The 21,216-nt window shown below is 44.5% G+C and overlaps 1 protein-coding gene across 1 annotated transcript in view; it reads left to right on the plus strand.

Annotated features, from left to right (window-relative positions):
* SPATA16 (spermatogenesis associated 16) overlaps positions 1-21,216 on the plus strand; it is a 173,318-nt gene that overhangs the window by 72,661 nt on the left and 79,441 nt on the right. The gene's annotated exons all lie outside the window — the stretch shown is intronic.

Here is a 21,216-nt window from a genome sequence, read left to right on the forward strand (position 1 = left end):
CCCCTTCCCTTTTCTGCATGATCCCAAGCAATCTGAGACCTACAGTTTGCATTTTATTTTTTTAAAAAGGCCAAGATCTTTAGCCCTAAGACTTACATAGTGCTATTTTGCCCAAACAAAGGCATGGCTGTGCATAACGCACTAAGAAAAAAGGATTAGTCAGCACAAAGACTTACTTAGAAGTTGACCATGTTGCCATCTTACTTTCCAGGAAAATCAAGTTTTTGAGAATTGCCCTTTTCTAGCAAAACCAATTTGAGCCTAGGGCGCTTACATTTCTCATCAAATTCCTCCTTTCTGTCTCTCCCTTCCTCTTTAAATGTGTTTTTAACACAGATAATCCCTTTCTAGAAAAAGAGTGTGGTGGTTTCTCAGTTTCTCAATGGAAAACCTTTGGAATTATGGAAAGCCAAACTGGGGGAAATGACAGTTGCATCATCTTTGGGAAATGCGGCAGGACTGATGGGTTGAATTTGGCTCTACATGCTGACCCAAGAACTCAGCTACAGTGAAGTTGTTCAGGCTTCATACTAAGAGAGTGTAATTTGTTAAAAGTATATCTTGCCCTTTTACTGTTTACCATTGTATCCAAAACTCTCCCAACTCCTCCCACCCACCCCCCAAAAGCTGCTTATAACTTTTTTAAACCTAAAACCTAATTGTCGATTATCTTTAAAATGGTGGAAACATCATTTTGGGATCAGCCACTTCTACTTGTGCAAGTTTTTGTCTAACACCCAGCACTTCCCTCCATATATATTATGGTGACAGTAACTGGTTGCACAAGATCTTACGTGAGCAGGAATGCAAGTGGGGATACAATTAGAGTTAGTCAATACCAACCAGATTTGGGCAGATTTGGATTCGGATCAGTTTCTGATCAATGGATTTGGATTGGCCGAATCCCGAACCTTGCAGATTCGGACATGTCCGAATCTGTGGGAACATCCAAGAATTTCGGATGCATTTTTATTTTTTTCAATATTTCTGCACATTTTGGCCTTCAGGGGGCACATTTTTAGATGTATCAGCACCAAAAGTTCAAGGTATCATGAAAATACTGTCCTAATGCTACCCCCCCCCCCAAGTTTGGTGCAGTTTGGTTCAGAGGGCCAAAGTTATGGACCCTCCAAGTGGGTGCCCCATCCCCCATTCTTTCCAATGGGAGCTAAGGAGTCCAAACCGCAGATTCAGAGCATCCGAATCTCCAACTCTAGATACAATTTGATTTTGCTCAAACAATGGTTTTGCTCAAACAATGGTTTTGCTCAAACAAGGTTTGATTTTGCTCAAACAATGACCACACTTTTTCTTGCATTTCCACTTGTACAAGTGGACATTTTGCACTGGATCCAGCCAGTTAATGAGACCCTATTTTTCTACCTTTCTGTTCTCTCCAAGACCCTTGAGAAGAATAGATTGGGGCTTCAAGGGCTAAAAAGACAAGGAGGCAGCAGCAGTGAGGAAAGGGAGTAAAAAAAATCCCTGCTATCTAGTATAGGTAAGCCCTTCCACCTGGTGTAGCATGGTCTAGTGGTTAAGAGCTGTGTACTCTAACCTGGAGAATCAGGTTTGATCCCCCATTCTACCACGTGACTCTAATCTGGTGAACGGGATTTGTTTCCCCATTCATCCACAAGAAGCCTGCTGGGTGAACTTGGGCAGTCACAGTTCATTCTCAGCCTCACCAGTCTCACAAGATGTCTGTTGTGGGAAGGGAAAGGTGATAGTAAGCCACTTTGAGACTCCTTACAAGGTAAAGTGGCCTACTAAAAAACCAATTCTTCAGCCAGTAGCAACAATACAGAGCAGTGCAGCAGATCTTTCCTTTGCATAACAGAAGCTCCCTATTCTCGGGGCATTTATGGACAGAAACATAGTGAGGGGGGCACAGAGTGGCTGGAGCCCCAGGTGCTACTTCCTTGTGGGCACATTGTAGGGCCTTGCCTCCCCTCCTTGCAACCACGCCCTGGCCCCAAATTTGCTGTGGAGGTCGGAGCAGGGGCACAATTGACTGCCGATGAGCAAGGCTCACTCTGCCCCCAAACTTCACATGGAGATAGGGAGCAGAGCCAGCCAGTCCACATGGAGTTCAGGGCAGGGCACAGCTGTAGGTGGGAGCCCAGGGTTAGTCCCAGATGGTATTTTACAAAGCTCTTCCCCTCTTTATGGAGCAATCCTAAGCATGTCTTTCTCTGAATCCTACTCATAGCCAGGGGCGTAATGTCCATTGGGGAAGGTGGGGAGTTGCCTAGGGCACCACCTTGTGGGGGGCATCAAAATGAAGGGTTCATTTTTGGGTATTTTTAGTGGTTTTCCTTAGCAAAGAATGGGGGATGGGGTACCCCCTTTGAGGGTCCATAACTTTGGACCCCCTAAACCAAATTGCACCAAACTTGGGGAGTCCCATCAGGACAGTTTCCAGATGATACCCTGAAATTTTGGTGCCGATACATCAAATAAATGCGCCCCCTGCAGGAACATCCCAGAAATTTGCCCAAGAATCTTTGTTCTGCATTAAGTTTTCTGTATTGCTGTCAATGGGGGTTGCAGGCTGGGGGGGAACATTTCTGAAGGCACAGTCTCAAAACTTTCAGGGTCTCATCAGGAGACTGCCCTGATGATACCCCCCAGGTTTGGTGCAGTTTGGTTCAGGGGGGCCAAAGTTATGGACTCTCAAAACTGTAGCCCCCATCTCCTATTAGCTCCCATTGGAAACAATGGGGGATGGGGCACCCCCTTTGGTAGTCCATAACTTTGGACTCCTTGAACCAAACCTCACCAAACCTGGGGGGTAGCATAAGGACAGTCTCCTGATGATACACTGAAATTTGGTGCTGATATGTCCTAAAATGAACCCCCTGCAGGTACGAATGTCCTGGTGCAAAAAATTTTTTGGTCGTGGTGGAGTGGCCACCCATGCGGGGGGGGCGGGGCATCCAACTCATGTTTTGCCCAGGGCTACAGTTTGCCTCGTTATGCCCCTGCTCATAGCTATCCACTGAGGTGGGCATTGTTTGTCCAGTCCCTAGTACTGACTGTATTCTGCCTTTTGCTTGAACTCATGGGATCCAATCTATTGAAGTGAAAAGCTGCACCGTGCCAATAAGATTAAACTAGGACTGAAGTTGCCGTTTCCCCTTGGCCATCAAAAACTTGCATTAAAAATAAAATCTTCAGAATCAGTCCTGAACTACAGCAGGTCTCCAAAGCACGAAAGGCCCCAGCTGTGCACCAGCCAAATAATACCTTCCTATATGTCTCGATCATAAGTACGAATGGACAGCCTACTCTGGAAGGAGGGTGAATCCCGCTGATCTTCGCATTAGCGCTGAGAGTTTCAATCCAGTCAATCAATAGAAGCCTAAATCAGAAATTAATAGATTGGGATGAAGGACAAAAGCATCCCTCTGTGCACTTCATAGGACCCCGCCGCAACTCTGTGTTAAATCTGATGAAAAAGAAACATTATCCCTCTTATTAATAGGTTCCACTAATATCTTCCTTCCACCGCTAAAAATTACAGGGCAGCTATACCAGAGCTCAAGTGAAATCATTGGTAAAGCATCTAGGTTTCCCACAATACTAATGGGATTTGAATGTGCTCATTTGAAAGCAGCACTGATTCTTGTATTGTGCTGTGACTCAGAGCCCCTGATTTATGAAACGTGTTTTGAAGGTGGCAGGGGGGAAAATACCCTTATTGCACTGCTCTGCGATATCAACTCAGGTAGAGACAAGATTCGCCGGCCAACATGTGCCACGGCCATATTATGAATGAACTGATGTCGCGCTCCAGTCTACGAAGGAAGGATGTGACCCATAAACTTCCACGCTGCTTTGAAGTAAATCTCCTTTACTTTGCATTAGCATAGGCTTTTGGGAGAAGTCACTCTCCCCCACTCCCCACCCCCAACTGGGTTATTGCAGGCTGTATGCTTAGAGATCCTGATCTCCTAATTTTATGACTGTATACCACAGCAGCAATCAGAGCCAGTGTGGGGTAGTGGTTAAGAGCAGGTAGATTCTAATCTGGAGAACCAGGCTTGATTTCCCACTCCTCCACCTGAGTGGATGAGGCTTATCTGGTGCACCAGATGTGTTTCTTCACTCCTAAGCATGTCTTTCCTGTTGGGGGACCTTGGGCTAGTCACAGTTCTTCAGAATTCTCTCAACCCCCTCTAGGGGTGCGTGTTGTGGGAAGGGAAAGGAGACTCTAGGTGGCCTACAAAATCCTTTCCCTTCCTCTCTTCACAACAGACACCTTGTGAGGTAGGCGAGGCCGAAAGAGTTCTGAAAAACTGTGACTAGCCCAAGGTCACCCAGCAAGAATCTAGGAGTGCAGAAACACATCCAGTTCACCAGATAAGCCCCTGCTACTTAGGTGGAGGAGTGGGAAATCAAACCCTGTTCTCCAGATCAGAATCCACCTGCCCTTAACCACTACACCATGCTGCCTCTCTGGCCCAGAAGATGCAGGACAAGCTGCCAGCCCAGCACTGTAACTTCGCTGAACAATATCTGTGTCAGAAATAAAATGTGCCGGATTGCTACATACAATATTATTCTTACTGAAGCCAGAGCAAGTACATATACCCGTTAATTCTGAAGGCGTGGTGAATGAGTAGTTCAGCTTGCTGCATTGGAGAGGGTATTTTATTATTTTTGCCCCTGGTGGGATAGAAATTATAGCTGCAGAGGAAAGATTAAAGCAAAGCCAAACAGGTTTCACAAACGTTGCGATACATCTCCTCCTAGAAATGACAACTGTTATAAGGACATTAGCGAGCTTTGAGCAGTCGAGAAATTAGTCCTTATTCAGTAGGGAAATCAGCCGGCTGTGTAGTATATAAGCGAGACAAGGAAAGCAAACTCTGTCTGCCCACACTGGGAATAATTCCTCAGGCTCAACCGGAAGCTCAAAGACAAGGTCCCCCTTTCATTTTGCAAGAAAGGAAGGAAAACAATCCCCTTGTTCCCTTCCTCAGCTAATACATCTGGAGACGATGGATGGATTTCCCTGTTTGTTTGCAATTCAGAATAGGTCACCCGCTGAGGTTTCCCGCTACATCCTAAATGCAAGACTGGCAATGGTGGAAAAATTGTATTGTTGAAGGCTTTCACGGCTGGAATCACTGGGGTGCTGAGTGGTTTCCGGGCTGTATGGCCGATTTCTAGCAGCATTCTCTCCTGACGTTTCGCCTGCATCTGTGGCTGGCGAAACATCAGGAGAGAATGCTGCTAGAACACGGCCATACAGCCCGGAAACCACACACCACCCCGGTGGAAAAATGGTTTCGTCTCTAATTGGCTGATTGCTTTCTTCATTCTGCCCCCAGCAGGTTTGTGGAGTCCTCATTTTTGCCGCTGTCTGTTACACACTTGGGAAATGGGAGTATAAAGGGCCCCCCAATATTCTAATAATGGGGATCCTTAGTAGCGCCCCTGGCCTCTTCAGCAGCAGCCTCCCTTGTTGAAGTTTCTCTCTGCATTGTGAGTTTAGGGCTGTAAGGTGTTTCTTAAGAAAGGATCTGGTTTCTTCCTTTGTAATTCATTTGCATTTGCAGCTTTCGGTGTTGTTATATCCCATTGTTTTATGGTGGAAAATGTTTGGAGGGCCCTAGAGGTCAAAAACAGTGGGCACAGATGACAAAATCAAAACACGTATCCTGCAAAACTGGAGTCAGAGGACCAGACCGCTGTCTTACCTAAACTCTGACCTCTAACGCCTAACCAGCATGAGGTCATAGTTAATTGGATTGGACTCCATGATCAAAGTGTGCTGTACATGTGGAAGGTCCAATCTCCAGGTTAAAGATCTCAGGTAGCCTCTCAAGTGTTGGGAAATTATTGTTATTTATTCATTATGTTATGTTACTTTTACCTTTACCTTCCTCCAAGGAGCTCAGGGAGGCATGTGTGATTCTTTCCCCTCCTCTGTTTTTATCCTCACAACAACCCTGTGAGGTGGGTTAGGGTTAGCCAAAGTAAACATGATTGCCAACCATGATCACTGATACCATTTAAGAAACAGCTGTCGTTTTTTTTAAAAAAAAAAAAAGCCTCAAAATCCAAGTCCAGATTGGGCATGTGGTAGCCCCAGGAGCTTCCCCCTACACACCCACACACAATTAAATTAAAATAAAATAAACAAATTAAACAACCACAGAGGACCTTTTCTTCACCTGAAAAGGAATCGGAGGAACAAGATTTCCCGGTGCTGCTGCCCTGTGCACCCACGCCAGATCAGCACCTATAAGAGACAGTGACAGAGCCCATGAGGTTTCCCAAGTTCCAATCTGATACTCAAACCCAAATCATGGTTTTTGCTAGATCCCGTAAAAAATATTTCTGGAAACTAAACAATGGGGCTTTCCCCACTCACCTTCTGCTAACAAAGCATCTCAGCGTATAAGTGCGCGTCATTCCTGCTTACAGCTCAGAGACTACGGCTCTGCGCAGGGTCATCAAAAGGTGCCGTTTCTTCAGCGCCAGGAATGACGCACGCTGAGGTGGTGCAAGAGCGGCAGTGTTGGGGCAGCTGCGTGGTTGCCGCCCTTGCAAGTGGGGAGCGCCGCTGGACCCCGCACTACTTTCCCGGAGTAGCGCGCAGCAGAAGGTGAGTGGGGAAAGCCCCAATGTTCTTCTTGAGCAAGTATACTATTTTAAATACCCTGGCATCACCTTTTCACACAATCTTTCCTGGACCTTGAACCAAAAGGCAGCGGTCACTCTGTCCTCTTCTAGTATCGCTGGAATCCTTCGATTCTTTTATAGCAGAGGGCATTCGTTTGTTCCGGCTGCATTAAAGATCTTAAGTGCAAAGGCTAAATCCCAACTACTCTATGGTGTCCCCATCTGGATCCAAGCAGTGAACCAAGCTCTGAATGTCCCCCAATCCAAGTTTTTCCACCAAGTAATGGGAGTTCCAAACTGCGTCCCTTACACAGCCCTGTGTCTAGAACTGGGGCAAAACACCCTGGAACATAAAGCTTGGCTTAGAGCCTTCAGATTTTGGCTCCGCCTTCACTACCTGCCATCCGAACGCTCCCTTGTCTCATTGACATTACAGGACACGCAGGCTAACCCTTGGTTCTCTCTAATGAGAGAAAGATTATTTCCATCGGCCTGCCTATGGAATCACTCTACCTAATGTCCTGTTCAGAAGCGTACAATAGGCTTAGAGATCGGCTTTTAGATCCAGAATTTGCACATTTACATCTAGCAGCCAAACGAACCTGCTCTCCAACACAACTCCTAATTCCATTTGAGCAGAGACGTATGGCCTACTACCTCCATGCTTTAACGAACCCACACGCAAGGAGAGCCCTTACCATCGTGCGATTTAACGTTATGCCCTCTGCCCTATTAAAGGGTAGGTTCAGCCATTTAGAAAAATCTGCAAGGCTATGCAGTTGCAACCTCAATGTGGTTGAAACCCTGACCCACCAACTCTTGCACTGCACCAGATTTGATAACATCAGATCTAAATATACCAACTTACATTTTTTTTTCTTCCAATCTGGGCTGCCTGATCTGACTAGGTTATCTCTATTGTTAAATAATTCGGACCCTGGTCTTTGTGAAGAGGTCGCCAATTTCATTATGGAGATAGTTGAGAGCTCTCAGTAGAACGTACTTGTTATGGTCCCTGTGGGGGCCTTTTGCCGTTTTTATCTGTCATGTATTTATGTATTTGCTTCTGATTTATGTATTTGCTTCTGACTATGCCAATAAAGGCTTATGTATCTAAATGGACAATCTGATACTCTGGCTGACCACTTTGCCTAAGTGGTGTAGTGGTTAAGAGCAGATGGAAAACCCTGGTTTGATTCCCCACTCCTCCACCTGAGTGGCAGAGGCTTACCTGGTTTACCAGATGTGTTTCGGCACTCCTACACTCCTGCTGGGCTAGTCACAGTTTTCTCAGAACTCTCTGAGACCCACCTTCCTCACAAGGTGCCTGTTGTGGGGAGAGAGGGAGGAAAGGAGCTTGTAAGCCACTTTACAGGAGAGAAAGGTAGGGTATAAATCCAAACTCTCTTAGCATCTAAGTGCCAGGATGTTGAGTGGCCCTTTCCACACAAATCACCTGAAACATTTCAATATGTTTTCAATCTCTCTCCTTTATTTGATTGATTGATTGATTGATTGATTGATTGATTGATTGATTGATTGATTGATTGATTGATTGATTGATTGATTGATTGATTGATTGACTGGATTTTATAGGCCGCCTCACCCCCGAAGGGCTCAAGGCGGCTCACAGTCATAACTATACTCAATAACAGTTACACAAAAACATAAATATAAGTTAACCCGACAAAATGTCACATATACAGCAGCAACAAATCTTTCAGCAGCAACAGATACATCAGAATTAAAGAAAACAAGGAAATAAAATCAGGCGCCCGATCTAAAAGCCTGGAGGGGGAGGGCCAAGCCTAAGATGGAAGTCATGGCCCTGCCAAGATGGAATATGGCAGCCTCATTGGGGGGCGGTGGATTACCACAATGTATGACTGCACTGACCCCCTCGAAGTGATTCACGGACACCATTATGTAGTTTTCCCTCCTTTTTTGAGGTAGTCGTTAAATCAATGCTTCACAGCTTCTTGCTGTGATTCTCTATGTCTGGTATAGAGAATGCTTCCAATATCCCCCCCCCCCCCGAAATTTTTTTTTAAAAAAAAAAATCAGAAATGGTGGAGATAAACAGGTGCAGGGGAATGGAATGAGCTCAGAAAACGGTGCCGAGGAAGACGTTCAGGAACAGTACAGAGGCGTGGAAACATTGTAAATGGATCACACAGGCAACTAGATACATTTCAACCAAAAAAATTGTTTTAAAATGAGATTCTTTTAAACCATTTTGAGGCTAGAAATAAACTGATCTCGGGGGGGGGGGGAAACCATGTGGAACTCCATGGAGGAAATGTTTTATTTCCTGCCTCAAAATATTTCAAAAGGTTTGTGCAGAAAGGGCTGCTGTCTTCTCTTAACTCAGTCATTACAGGCCGAAAGGAATATAATAAAACTGAATTTTTGCTTTGGGAAAAGGGGGAGAAGTGGAGACCACAGAAGTGGAGAAGCGGGGGGGGGGAATACATTTTCCTAGAGCACCTTGGTTTTTCTTGCTGCATCTATTTCCCTGGCGTTGACCAGTGAAGCTGAACAGAGGGTCCTACAAAGAGAATGATGGTCTTAATATGAACATTCATTATTCATGGCCAGTGATGGCTTTTCTTGCGGAGAGCTGGTGCCCAGGTACACCCCTGCCCTTGTTTGTAAATTGAAGGAAAGATAATAGGCCCGACCGTATTATTTTGAAGGCTTTCTGAGAGGATGTCAAGGAGAGGAAAAAATGAAAACGTCAAAATGTGAGTTGATATACTGTATTACTTACAGGCTGTTTGGTTGAGAGAAAACTGACCGAGTGATTTACTGGAGGCATTTACAGGACAGTCTTTAGATTACAGGGAAGATGAAAAATAAATGAAAATCTATTTTGTGTTTACTTTAGTGCAGCCGTTCACAAACGGCTGAGGGATGGCATCATACGTCGGGAAGCCTAATATTCACCCTGCAAAGTTTTACAGGCATTTTTGCTTAATTAAAATCCGCAGCTGACCGTGTGTCCGTGTTTCTGCATTGGGGATACTTGGCTCAGATTTCGTCCAGTGCCCATATTACAAACAGGGACCTGGTTTCCCGAGGATGTGTTTGATAGGTCATTAGTCACTCTGCCAATGCCTGACAGGTTGCTTCCTAACCATGCGGTACAATATGATTGGCTTTTCATGCATGCACAGGCTCACACAACCGAATCGTGATCTACTGCCACCCCTGTCCTTGCTGCTTAACTCTTCCACTAAGCAGGCCACTGTTTAAGTAGGACAATTAGATCCATCACAAATCATCTAAATCAGTCATAAGTAAATGCTGCGTTTCTATAAATCCTGAGTGGTCCTTAGTGATGCTAATGGCTGCCGATTTGGATCATCAGCGTCTTTGAGGATGCGTGGTTTCGTGAAAACCCCGTGAAAACCATTTTGACCGGCATTTCCAGCTGTTCACCGAAAGCTGAACCGGTCAGGAGATTGACTTGCACCAGATCAACACCTTCAAACATAGTATGTTTGACTGTTGTATGCACTTGTGGCAAAATTAGGGTCCCTAGTCTCTGTGCATAATGTCACAGCAGGACACTGAGAAAGAAAATAAATTAATGGTTGCTGTCATCAGTAGTTTAGTTTATTATATTAAGTTTGTTATATTTGTATGTTGCCCTTTCCCAGTTTAAGCCGGGCTCAAGGAGGCTTATACACATAGCTTAAAACATCAAGATACAATCTCAAATATACAAGTTAAAAGCTTTAACCATTAAAACTTAATACAATATATTGCTTATAAAAGCAATAGCCAATGGCAATTGGTCAGGTGTCCAAGGGACCCCTATAGTCTACAATCCATTTTCAACACCGTCCCATCACATATTCCCATTCTTAAATATGGGTACAGGGAGGAGGCTGTGCAAGATTGACTGGAAGTCTGAAAAAACATGTTTTTGATCTAGTGCCAGTTTAAGTTTCATTCTATAAAGAGGATCTGAGATGCCACAACTTCTTCCTTCCCAACGTTCAGGTATCATTTAACAAAGAACAGTCCACTCTGAGACAGACATGGATTTTTAGTAGAACAAGGTTTATGCGTGTAGATTGAATGGTGCATTCAACGTTTACTTCCTTGCCCTTTCCTGATTTCAGTGGTAGCTGTTTAGTAAGGATAAGATCAGAACTTACAGAGACTCTCAAGTTGCTTTGGATTTTTCGGACACAGTAAGGAAGGGGAAAGAGTGGTAAGGTTTCACTGATTAAATTCTTAGAAAATGAAGGAGGATCTGTTTTGGATGGCTAACGCATGAAGCCATAGAATGAAGGGACAAGGGGAAGGGTTTTTATGGGGTGGAAACAGTGGTGGGATTCAAATAAGGCTCATTCCGCACATGCAGAATAATGCACTTTCAAACTGCTTTCAGTTCTCTTTGAGGCTGTGCGAAATAGCAAAATCCACTTGCAAACAGTTGTGAAAGTGGTTTGAAAATGCATTATTTTGCTTGTGCAGAAGGGGCCTAATTTAATAACCAGTTCCATTGGTGGGATTCAAATAATTTAACAACCAATAGTTTACAAGCACCATTTTAACAACCAGTTCTACCGAACTGGTGTGAACCCTGCTGAATCCTACCGCTAGGTGGAGAAGAGTTGGAAGAAGATCTGATCTGATGGCTCACAAACCCCAAACAGGACTAGTCTTCTCCTCAGTCTTGGCCAACTTGTCATCCATGGCTCCTTTTCAACCAACAGATCTGTCGGTCAAATCTTCTAAGCTTCTTCTTGAAGCAATGACTCCACCCTTGAGGAGCATTGTCTGTCAGGGCTCTTGCCTTACTTTTTAGCTCATCTGTTCTTAGGAGTGTTGACATTCAGTTTCATATTTTAGGGCATACCAAAGGTAGATCCTTCAGTTCCTTGTTTCAGCTACAGTTTAGCGTACTGTTATTTTCTTTCAACTCCCTTATGAGGAAAGGCTAAAGTTTCTGCAGCACTTTTCCTTGGGGCGTCATGGGGGGAGGGAGAAATATATGATATGAATCACTGAAGAAACTAGATAAAGAGCAGGGGTTTTTTTCTCCTGCTGTCAAAACACCAGGACTTTGGGACATCCAATGCCATTGGTTGGCAGAAGATTCTGGGCAGACAAAAGAAAGTAGTTCTTCATGCCATGCATAATCGACTTATGGAATTTGCTGCCGCAAGATACAGCGATGGCCATTGGCTCAGACAGCTTGAAAAGGGATTAGGCAAATTTGCCAAAGAGAAGTCTATCATTCAATAGCTATTAGGCATAACAGCTAAGTGGCACTTTCAGGTCGACAACAAAAGAGGGCCCTTGCTTTCAGTTTCTGCCTCTGGGTCTCCTAGAAGATGCCAGAAACAGGATGCTAGACTAGATGGACCTTCAAACACTTGTGTGCAAGTCACTAGATTGTCAGGTAAGCTTGCATAGATGTGAGGACAAGAGAAATCACAAAGCATATTTGTGTGTGTGTGTGTGTGTGTGTGTGTGTGTGTGTGTGTGTGTGTGTGTGTGTGTGTGTGTGTGTGTGTGTGTGTGTGTGTGTGTGTGTGTGTGTGTGTGTGTGTGTGTGTGTGTGTGTGTAAAGCTCTGACTAAGCTGTCCCTGGAGTCATTTTCCCCACCTCTCAGGCTTTTGATATTCTTTGTGCAGCTGGCCTAGATTTAGGCACTGGTAGTTTTTGCAACATGTACTTGTTCTGACTGTTCATTTCCTGGCCATTTCCCACACAGCCAGATGGACACTCCATCTGCTCTTCCTTGGTAGTTAGTTTTTATTTTTAACCTCTGTTTGCATCACACCCATTTCTTTTTTTAAGATTATCCATCTTCCTTGTTTACTTCTCAGAAGCGAGGTCCATTCTTCAAATCCCAGTTGAGTAATCGTATTTTCATTGCTGCCAGTGGGGCATCACTTGTAAGCAGGGGGCGGGTACGGCCTGAGTACCACTAGAAAACAAGATTGCGGGGCTTCTTATTCAGGAGGTATACTACAAAGCAAAGCCACCATCCATCATCATGATGAAAGTAGTGAAAGGTCCCAGATGAATCCATCAAGCTGGCTTATACCAAGTCTGATCATTGTTCAATCAGGAACTGTATGGTCTATTCTGACTCTCAGTTCCCAGCATCTCCAACTAAAAAGGATCAGGCAGGTGATGTAAAATATCATGACCTGAGACCTTGGAGAACCGCTGCCAGTCAGACCAGACCCGGATGGACCAATTAACCAATTCAGAATAGAAGAAGAAGAAGAAGAAGAAGAAGAAGAAGAAGAAGAAGAAGAAGAAGAAGAAGAAGAAGAGGAGGAGGAGGAGGAGGAGGAGGAGGAGGAGGAGTTTGGATTTATATCCCCCCTTAGGATGGCTTACAAACATTTAAAGATGACAAAGCAGCAAATACATAACCAATCAGATTTGTAACACCAGCAGGAAAAAAAAATAAGCACAAACCATCACAACAAAATTGGTCATTAGCTGTGGTAAAGGGAGTTAATTTTCAGAATTCAGCGGGAATAGCCAATAAAAAGTCAAGCAGCCCCTAAAGTTTGGGTTCTGAACGTTTGTGAGAGTCAGTAGCGATAAAGAGCAGAGGACTCTAATCTGGAGAACCAGGTTTGATTCCCGACTCTGCCACATGGACGGCAGACTCTTAACTGGCAAACTGGATTTGTTTCCCACCTCCAACACACAAAGCCTACTGGTGACTTTGAGCTAGTCATAGTTCTCTCAGACCTCCCAGTGCCACCTACCTCACAAGGTCTCTGTTGTGTGGAGAGGAAGAGAAGGAGTTTGTAAGCCACTTTGAGACTCCTTGAAGGTAGAGAAAAGCTGAGTATAAAAACCAACTCTTCTTCTGCTATTTAAAAGAGCTATTTTAGCAGTCATTAATGTGTCAATAAAAAGGGGCAAGTGGACCTCCTTTGGGTGGATATCTGAAAGTCACTGCAGTGCTATCAAAAATGTACTCTATTATATAAACTCTGACTGTATCTTTGATTATAAGCCCATGTAGGTGAAAATCCATGAAGTGGTCCCCAGGTAGCTCATTTTGTTTTTTTCCTCTTTCAATCCCTTGTCTCTGTTTGCTGCTTTATCCAATCCTGTCCTCTTACCAGCAGCACCTTTGTTGGCTTTCTGCTTTCTCCTTCTTGCCTAGAAAGAACAGCTGATCCTCCCTATTTGGGGGAGGGTCATGGCTCAATTGATAAGAGTATCTGCTTGGCACCCAGGAGGCCCCAGCTTCAAATGCTGGCATTTCCAGTTGAAAGGACCAGAGAGTAGGTGATCTGAAAGACCCCCACCTAAGACCCCTGACAGCTGCAGTCAGTCTGGAGGTTCAGGTTTGATTCCCCACTCCTCCATATGAGTGGTAGACTCCACTCCGGTGAAATGGGTTTGATTCCCCACTTCTCCACACAAAGCCTGCTGGGTGACCCTGGGCAAGTCACAGTTTTTCGGAATTCTCTCAGACCTACCTCAGCTGTAAGGGGTGGAAGGGAAGGAATTTGTAAGCCACATTGAGACTCCTTATAGTTGAGAAGAAGGAGAAGAAGGAGAAGAAGGAGAAGAAGAGAGGAGGAGGAGGAGGAGGAGTTTGGATTTATATCCCCCCTTTCTCTCCTGCAGGAGACTCAAAGGGGCTTACAATCTCCTTGCCCTTCCCCCCTCACAACAAACACCCTGTGAGGTGGGTGGGGCTGAGAGAGCTCTGAGAAGCTGTGACTAGCCCAAGGTCACCCAGCTGGCATGTGTGGGAGTGTACCGGCTAACCTGAATTCCTCAGATAAGCCTCCACAACTCAGGCAGCAGAGCTGGGAATGAAACCCGGTACCTCCAGATTAGATACATGAGCTCTTAACCTCCTACGCTACTGCTGCAATGTATAAGCAATGTATAAATCCAAAGCAATGTATAAATCCAAACTCCTCCTCTTCCTCTTGATGGACTGATACCTGCATGTGTGCACGGGTCCTTGGTCTCTCTTCCTACTTTACCACTGAATCCCATTGTGGGCTGTTTGCATTACCTTAAAATATGTCCGGCTTGCTCTCCAGCCACCATAGACTTCTTAAGGTCACACTTCCCTCTCCGTATGTCAGTACAGCTTGGCAAGTCGGTCCCTTACTGCTGCAGAATTAGCCTTAGGACTCAGCAGATGTAAAAGATGGTTAAATTGAGGCACAGGCATTTAGGTTGCTTGGCAACCTAAAACCCATGTATTTACCTGACTTACTGTCAGTTAGCGCCAAGGGTTGACGCTGTGCTAACTGTAAGGTGCTGGCAGTTTCAAGGGAAATTAAGGACATCACTGTCTGGGCCACCATGGCAATTTGCTGGAGAAGGGAGCAACTGCCCTACCCTCTGCTAGGCCACTGATATGGACATATAGTTTATGATGTTTTAAGCCATTGCATTTAATCATACAAGTTATATGAGAGCAATTCACTGGGCACCAAACACTTCAGAAGCTTACTTTAGTTGGAAGAAACGAAACTCATGGGGCAGCCTGACACACGCACAGGTTTTTTCAAGGTCAGTTTGGGAAAACAGAGGGCTACCAAGGAGGCCAGGAATTAGCAGAAGCTCACAGAAATGCAGATGAAGGTAAAATAGAAACCAGTAGTTGTTATAGAAACTTTTTACGCAAGGTGTGTTTGACTTAAGTTTCACCAAATATGGGAATGGGCAAGGTGTGGTAAAAGGTGGGATGAGATGACCAGGTCTGTACGTCTTCTTGACTCAAACCAATGGTCAGAAGACAAGGAGGGATGTTTGTAAGAGGGTATAAATTATGTACAGATAAAGGTAAAATAGAAACCAGTAGTTGTTATAGAAACTTTTTACGCAAGGTGTTTTTGACTTAAGTTTCACCAAATATGGGAATGGGCAAGGTGTGGTAAAAGGTGGGATGAGATGACCAGGTCTGTACGTCTTCTTGACTCAAACCAATGGTCAGAAGACAAGGAGGGATGTTTGTGAGAGGGTATAAATTATGTTACGCAAGCAACAGCCCCTTGAACCTCCTCCCTGTTGCTAACAGAGGAGAGTTCCCTCTTCTGTGCAGAATTGAATGAAAACAATAAATCTCTGAACACTGAAGAAGCTTTTGGATCGTTATTTTTGTAACCGGTCAGAGCTTTTGCTCTGTGGACAGGGCCTTGCCCTGTGCCTATCATCGCTGCAGGACCGTCACAGCAGATTGGTTGGCGAAGGGCTGGTATTGCAGCTTCTAACTCAACCTAAATAAGGTGTCTCAAATGCTAGAAATAACTTTTTTCCCTTCCCCAAGGTGCCCAATGAAGTTGATGGGCAGTAGATTCAGGATGGACAAAAAGAAATGCTTCATCAATGAGTGATTTAAACCGTGAATATCATTGCCAGTGGACATAGGCCCTTCGGCATGTGCAGAATAATGCACTTTCAATCCACTTTGCAGCTGGATTTTACTGTGCATACTGAGACTCCAAGCCTTGCCCCTACATGGAAGTTTGACAAGTAGTTAAATTGCAGATGGGTAATCATGTTGATGAAACCTTTAATGGCATATATATAAATTATACAGTGGAAATTAAAATTGACTGGTAAAAATGTTTTAAAAAACCAAGCATCATGAGAGCTGGAATATTAAGCCACTGAATTGGGATTGAGTCTGCTAAGCACTTGGGGACGTTCAGTGATGACAACACACAAGAATCTAGCAGTTTGTTCGATGGTAACAGTTGAGTTGCTGTCTAACAAGAACACAGTTTTGACAGCATCTGTAGTGTTGGCTAGATCAGCTAAGAGAGGATTATGTAGTCTTTCCCGCTCTACAGCATATAAAGGGCAATATAATGAGAGACATGATGGGCCGGTTTCTTCGGAATGGGATTACAGATTACCACAGATCTATCAGAGGATGGAAGATGGTGCTCTCTGTTGTATCGTCTGGTAGAAGGAAGAACATTGCATCTGGCTAAAGTGACAGCGCATCTCAGAGTGGGCTCATGTAGAAGATGTAGATAGTTAGCAGGAGTGGGAAAACGAGGAGGTAATCATGTTACTCTGGGGTAGCAAAACTAAAGAGGAGTCTTTATAGTGATTTATGCAACGGTCAACGCTCAGCTGGATTACTGTCACTCACAATACACAGGGCTACCCTTGGGCACGCTCTGGAAACTCCAGCTAGCCCAGAATGCAGCAGCGACAGTCCTTACTGCAGCCTTGTGGTGGAAACATATTCAACCTGTGCTCCACCAGCTGCACAGGCTCCAGGTGGAGTATTGGGTCAGGTTCAAGGTGTTAGTACTAATGTACAAAGTCTTGAACAGCCCTGGGGCCAACATACTTGTGGGACCATCTCTCCCATTACATTTCCCATGGGCATTACCGATCGTTGAATGAAACTTCCCTGGTCCATGTGAGCTGGCCTCAACCAGGGCCAGGGCTTTTTCGGTCTTGGCCCCAGCCTGGTGGAATGCTCTGTGAGACCTGGGCCCTGCGGGATCTGATGCAGGGACTTTAAGATGTAGCTATTGCACCAGAAAGGTGGCTGAGGCAGCAACGGTTAACATCTGGCCTTCGCTCCCTTCCTCCTCTTCTCTTACGATTTTTACCAAGTTCATGTAGAACTCAGATGTTTTATCACCACCATGGAATCTGTAGAAATTAAATATAGTTTTCAATTGATACAGTTTACTATATTTATCATTGGATTTATACTATGTTTTGTTGGAATTATGATATGTTTTGTTGGAAACTGCCCCGAGCCTGAAAGGGGAGGTATAAATATTTAATTGAATGAATGAATGAATGAATGAATGAATGAATGAATGAATGAATGAATGAATGAATGAATGAATGAATGAATGAATGAATGAATGAATGAATGATAGATTCATAAAACTAAACAAAAGTGTGGTTGGCTGTTCCTGATTCCACTCTGATCCTGAAAAGCAGATGACGACTGCACAGACAGGCAAAGTGTAGAATAATGACTGACTCTTTCTCCTACAACAACAATCAGTCGTTTGGTGAACCTTTATCAGTTGCGGCTTTTATTTTCCCACTTGAAGCACGGAGGGAATGAAGGAACTGGTAGCCTAAACTGAAGTCCTCTGAAGCATGCACTTCCTGTCTCCAGTGGAAAATTGTAGATCTCCAGTTTAAAAGGAAGAGGTAAACGTGATCCTTTCATACCAAAGCTATCCCCTTCCAGTAAGCTTCTCCCCTCTGCCTGTCATTACAGGTGGGCTACATGTTGCTGCTATTGCTTTTCATTAAACCTTCCAAGACTTTCCTCCCAAAGATAATATGTGGTCAGGGCAAGTGTTGCGCAATCATCTGGATAAGCCCTGAAACTATCAAAAGTGGTTTACAGATCTCTGCACCTTAGCAAGCAAGATACTTCCTGCAGGTATTAGAGGAATAGGATATCATTCTTTAGTACAAAATTCTGGGACAGAAAATGGTAGTGTAGATCTTCTTAAGATTAGGGAGGATTCAGGTTGAAAACAGGAAAACTAATTTGGTGAGATTTACTACGGTGCAGTTGTGTGTGTGTGCGCGCGCGCACGCGTGCGTGCGTGCGCTTATCAGAATACATCATGCTCCAGCAGATGGACAGCCCGATCCAAAGAAGCTTTCTGATGGCACGGGGAGGCTTAAAATGCTCAAAAGTCTTCCTGTCGCCAGGAAGCCCCAGTGGGCTGAATGGACTTACACCACCTTTTTGGTGGCATTAAGTCAGCCATCCCAGCCGCCAGCAAAATGGGGTGAATGGCCAGGAAGGAGTCAACTAAAATCAGTTCTTCCCCCAGCCATGCCCCTGGAATGTCGCTGCTGTAGTGGGGGCACAGGGACGCTGGCACAGCATCTTGCCCTGCATCAGGGAGGGTGCTGGCAGCCACACACTGGAGGATTCTGCCCAGCACGATGGGGTAAGTTACTAGGAGGGGCAAAATCCACTGGCATGTGCAGTGCACTTCCACTTCCATCAGTGAACCATCCCCAGGTAGGGCCCAAAATGCCCCTCAGCACTAAGCCCCACTTTATTCCATGTGGCTTGCTTCCAGATAACTGTACTTAGGATTGCAGTCTAAGAGTAGGAAATGTATGTCTGACTACCAGAAAATGATTGAGTCCTTCTTACATTGTTTAGTAGTGACACAGCCAGTAGCCTGGATCAATATAGGTATTATCAACTGTTTATTACCCTTAGCAGAAGCAATGATCATATTTTAAAATCTTTTGCAACAGTCTCAGTAATCTTCCAGTTTGTTAAAGTGTGCAGGCTCTGAGCAAGCTCAACTTAAAATTCCAAACTTAAAATAAAAAAAAACACCACTTTTCTCTTCCTTTAAGGAGTCTCAGTTTGGCTTACAAGCAACTGCCCCATTACTCCCTAAGAGACCATTTCTAGGACTCCTCAATCTGGCTCTGGCCCCCCAGCCTGGTGAAGGGCTCTACCTCCAGCTGTCAGACCCTCACAGGTGTGGTGAGTTCCATGCAGGGCCTAAAAGCTGGAGCTGTTCATGAGACCTTCCCTGGAGGAACCGGCCGCTGATGGTGCCCCCTCCCCTCTTTCATGGCCCTCTACCTCATGGCCCTCTACATCTGGGACCTGCCATTCCTCCCTCCTAGGGAGAGGATTTTTTTTGAATAATAGAGCTGCTGGATTACCAGACATATTTATGCTAGTATTTTTTGTAGCTGTATTTATGCGGGTTGGCTTTTACTGTTTTATAGCTGCTTTTAAAGATTTAGTCATTTTATGTTATATTATGTTTATTGTTGTACACCGCCCGAAGACCCTTGGGGATAGGGCGGTATAAAAATCTAATTAATAATAATAATAATAATAATAATAATAATAATAATAATAATAATAATAATAATAATAATAATTCTGTGTGTGTGTGTGTGTGTGTGTGTGTGTGTGTGTGTGTGTGTGTGTGTGTGTGAGAGAGAGAGAGAGAGAGAGAGAGAGAGATCCATGAGCACACATCCTCCCCCCACATTCGTGTGGCTTCTTTTTCCTTTTTCAGCTGTTGCTTTAATTGAACTCCTCCTCCACTAGACTGGTAAATATCACCCATCTCTGAAATCTATCCAGTTTCTTCTTGTCTCCTTGTCAGCTCCTGTATCAACATGTGGGTGAATTAATATATTACTCAATTGTAATTGGATTTTTATTACTTTATTAATAAACATTTTTTATTATTACAACTGTCTTTTTATTGGAGAGCCTCATTTTGGATTATCCGGGTAGACTTAGATCTCAGTTAAGTTACCCCCTCTTGCTAGGCTTTGTCTCCAAAAGCTGATCTCCCCAACTTCCACCAGGGTTGAGCCGGGGCTGAAAATGCTGGCTGGTGAAAGCCAGCTGGACATCTGGTCAAGGCCACGGACGGACCACTAGTAGATTGTTAGTCGCTGATCGTAGCATCCAGTGGGGGACATACTGGAACAGGCAGTCTTGCAAATACAAGGTTGTCTGCCTGGCCGGTTGAGTCACTATAATCCAGTCGCGGTGAATTGATGGAGAGCGGATCAGCAGCTACAGAAAAAGAAGAATGCCAAGAAGTGCCATAACCGCATGGAATGTTGTTTTGATGTGTTCATCAGGGTCTTAGTGCATTCCTGATATTGCAATCACAACTTTATTATGCGAGTCAGGTTGTATTTGATACCAAAAAGTAGGTAATAATAGTTTAATTCAAATAGCGTTATTATGAAGCTGTCTTCCATCGGCTTTTCTTCCATAGACTTTGTTCTGCACTGTACCATTAAAAATAAAGAAACCAGGAGCTTGTTCTTGGAGCTTGGCTGAAATTTGTCCCTGGTACAAAACCCCTGAGTCTACAGTGTTATAAGGAGGCGGGGCCTGCGCTCAGTGCTGGAGCAACCACCTTGACTGCAAAAGGTTCCCAGGTTCAATCATCACTACCTCCTGTTAAAATGATCAGGTAAATTTCTGGGCGTTATGATTAAAGAGGACTTGACCTGGGGCTTACAGGGTTTGGTGCAGTGGTTAAGGCCCAGCAAAGACTGTACTATCTTAGACTGTTAAGGAAACAACAACTGAATGGAAAATTCCTGGTGTCCTTTTACCACTGTGCTATAGAGAGTGTCTTAACCTACTGCATCTGTGTATGGTTCTCCAGTTGCACAGTGGTGGATAGGAAGGCACTCCAAAGGGTGATCACTACTGCACAGAGGATTATCGGCTGCCCTCTCCCCTCCTTGGAAGAACTCTAGGTAATTCCCGAAGCCTAAAAGAAGCCCAAAATGTTACAGAGAGATCCAAAATTCTCGAAATCCAGTACACACTCTTTTTTGAACTGTTACCATCAGGCCAGGCCAGTACAGGTCCTTAGAAAACTAGGACAAAGAGGCTTAGAGACAGCTTCTACTCTAGAGCTGTGGCGATGCTGAACTCTGCGGTTTCGTGTTGATGTGTTTGGGCTGTGTAGGGATGGGTGGAGGAAGGGGAAAGTGAGGATGGGGTATGAATCTGAAATTGTGTGCATCAAGGAATGCTGCTGTAAATTTTCGTTGTGCATGCACAATGACAATAAATGCTTATGTTTATGCTT

Source organism: Sphaerodactylus townsendi, linkage group LG08 (assembly GCF_021028975.2).
Source record: "Sphaerodactylus townsendi isolate TG3544 linkage group LG08, MPM_Stown_v2.3, whole genome shotgun sequence".
NCBI classification, from domain to species: Eukaryota; Metazoa; Chordata; class Lepidosauria; order Squamata; family Sphaerodactylidae; genus Sphaerodactylus; species Sphaerodactylus townsendi.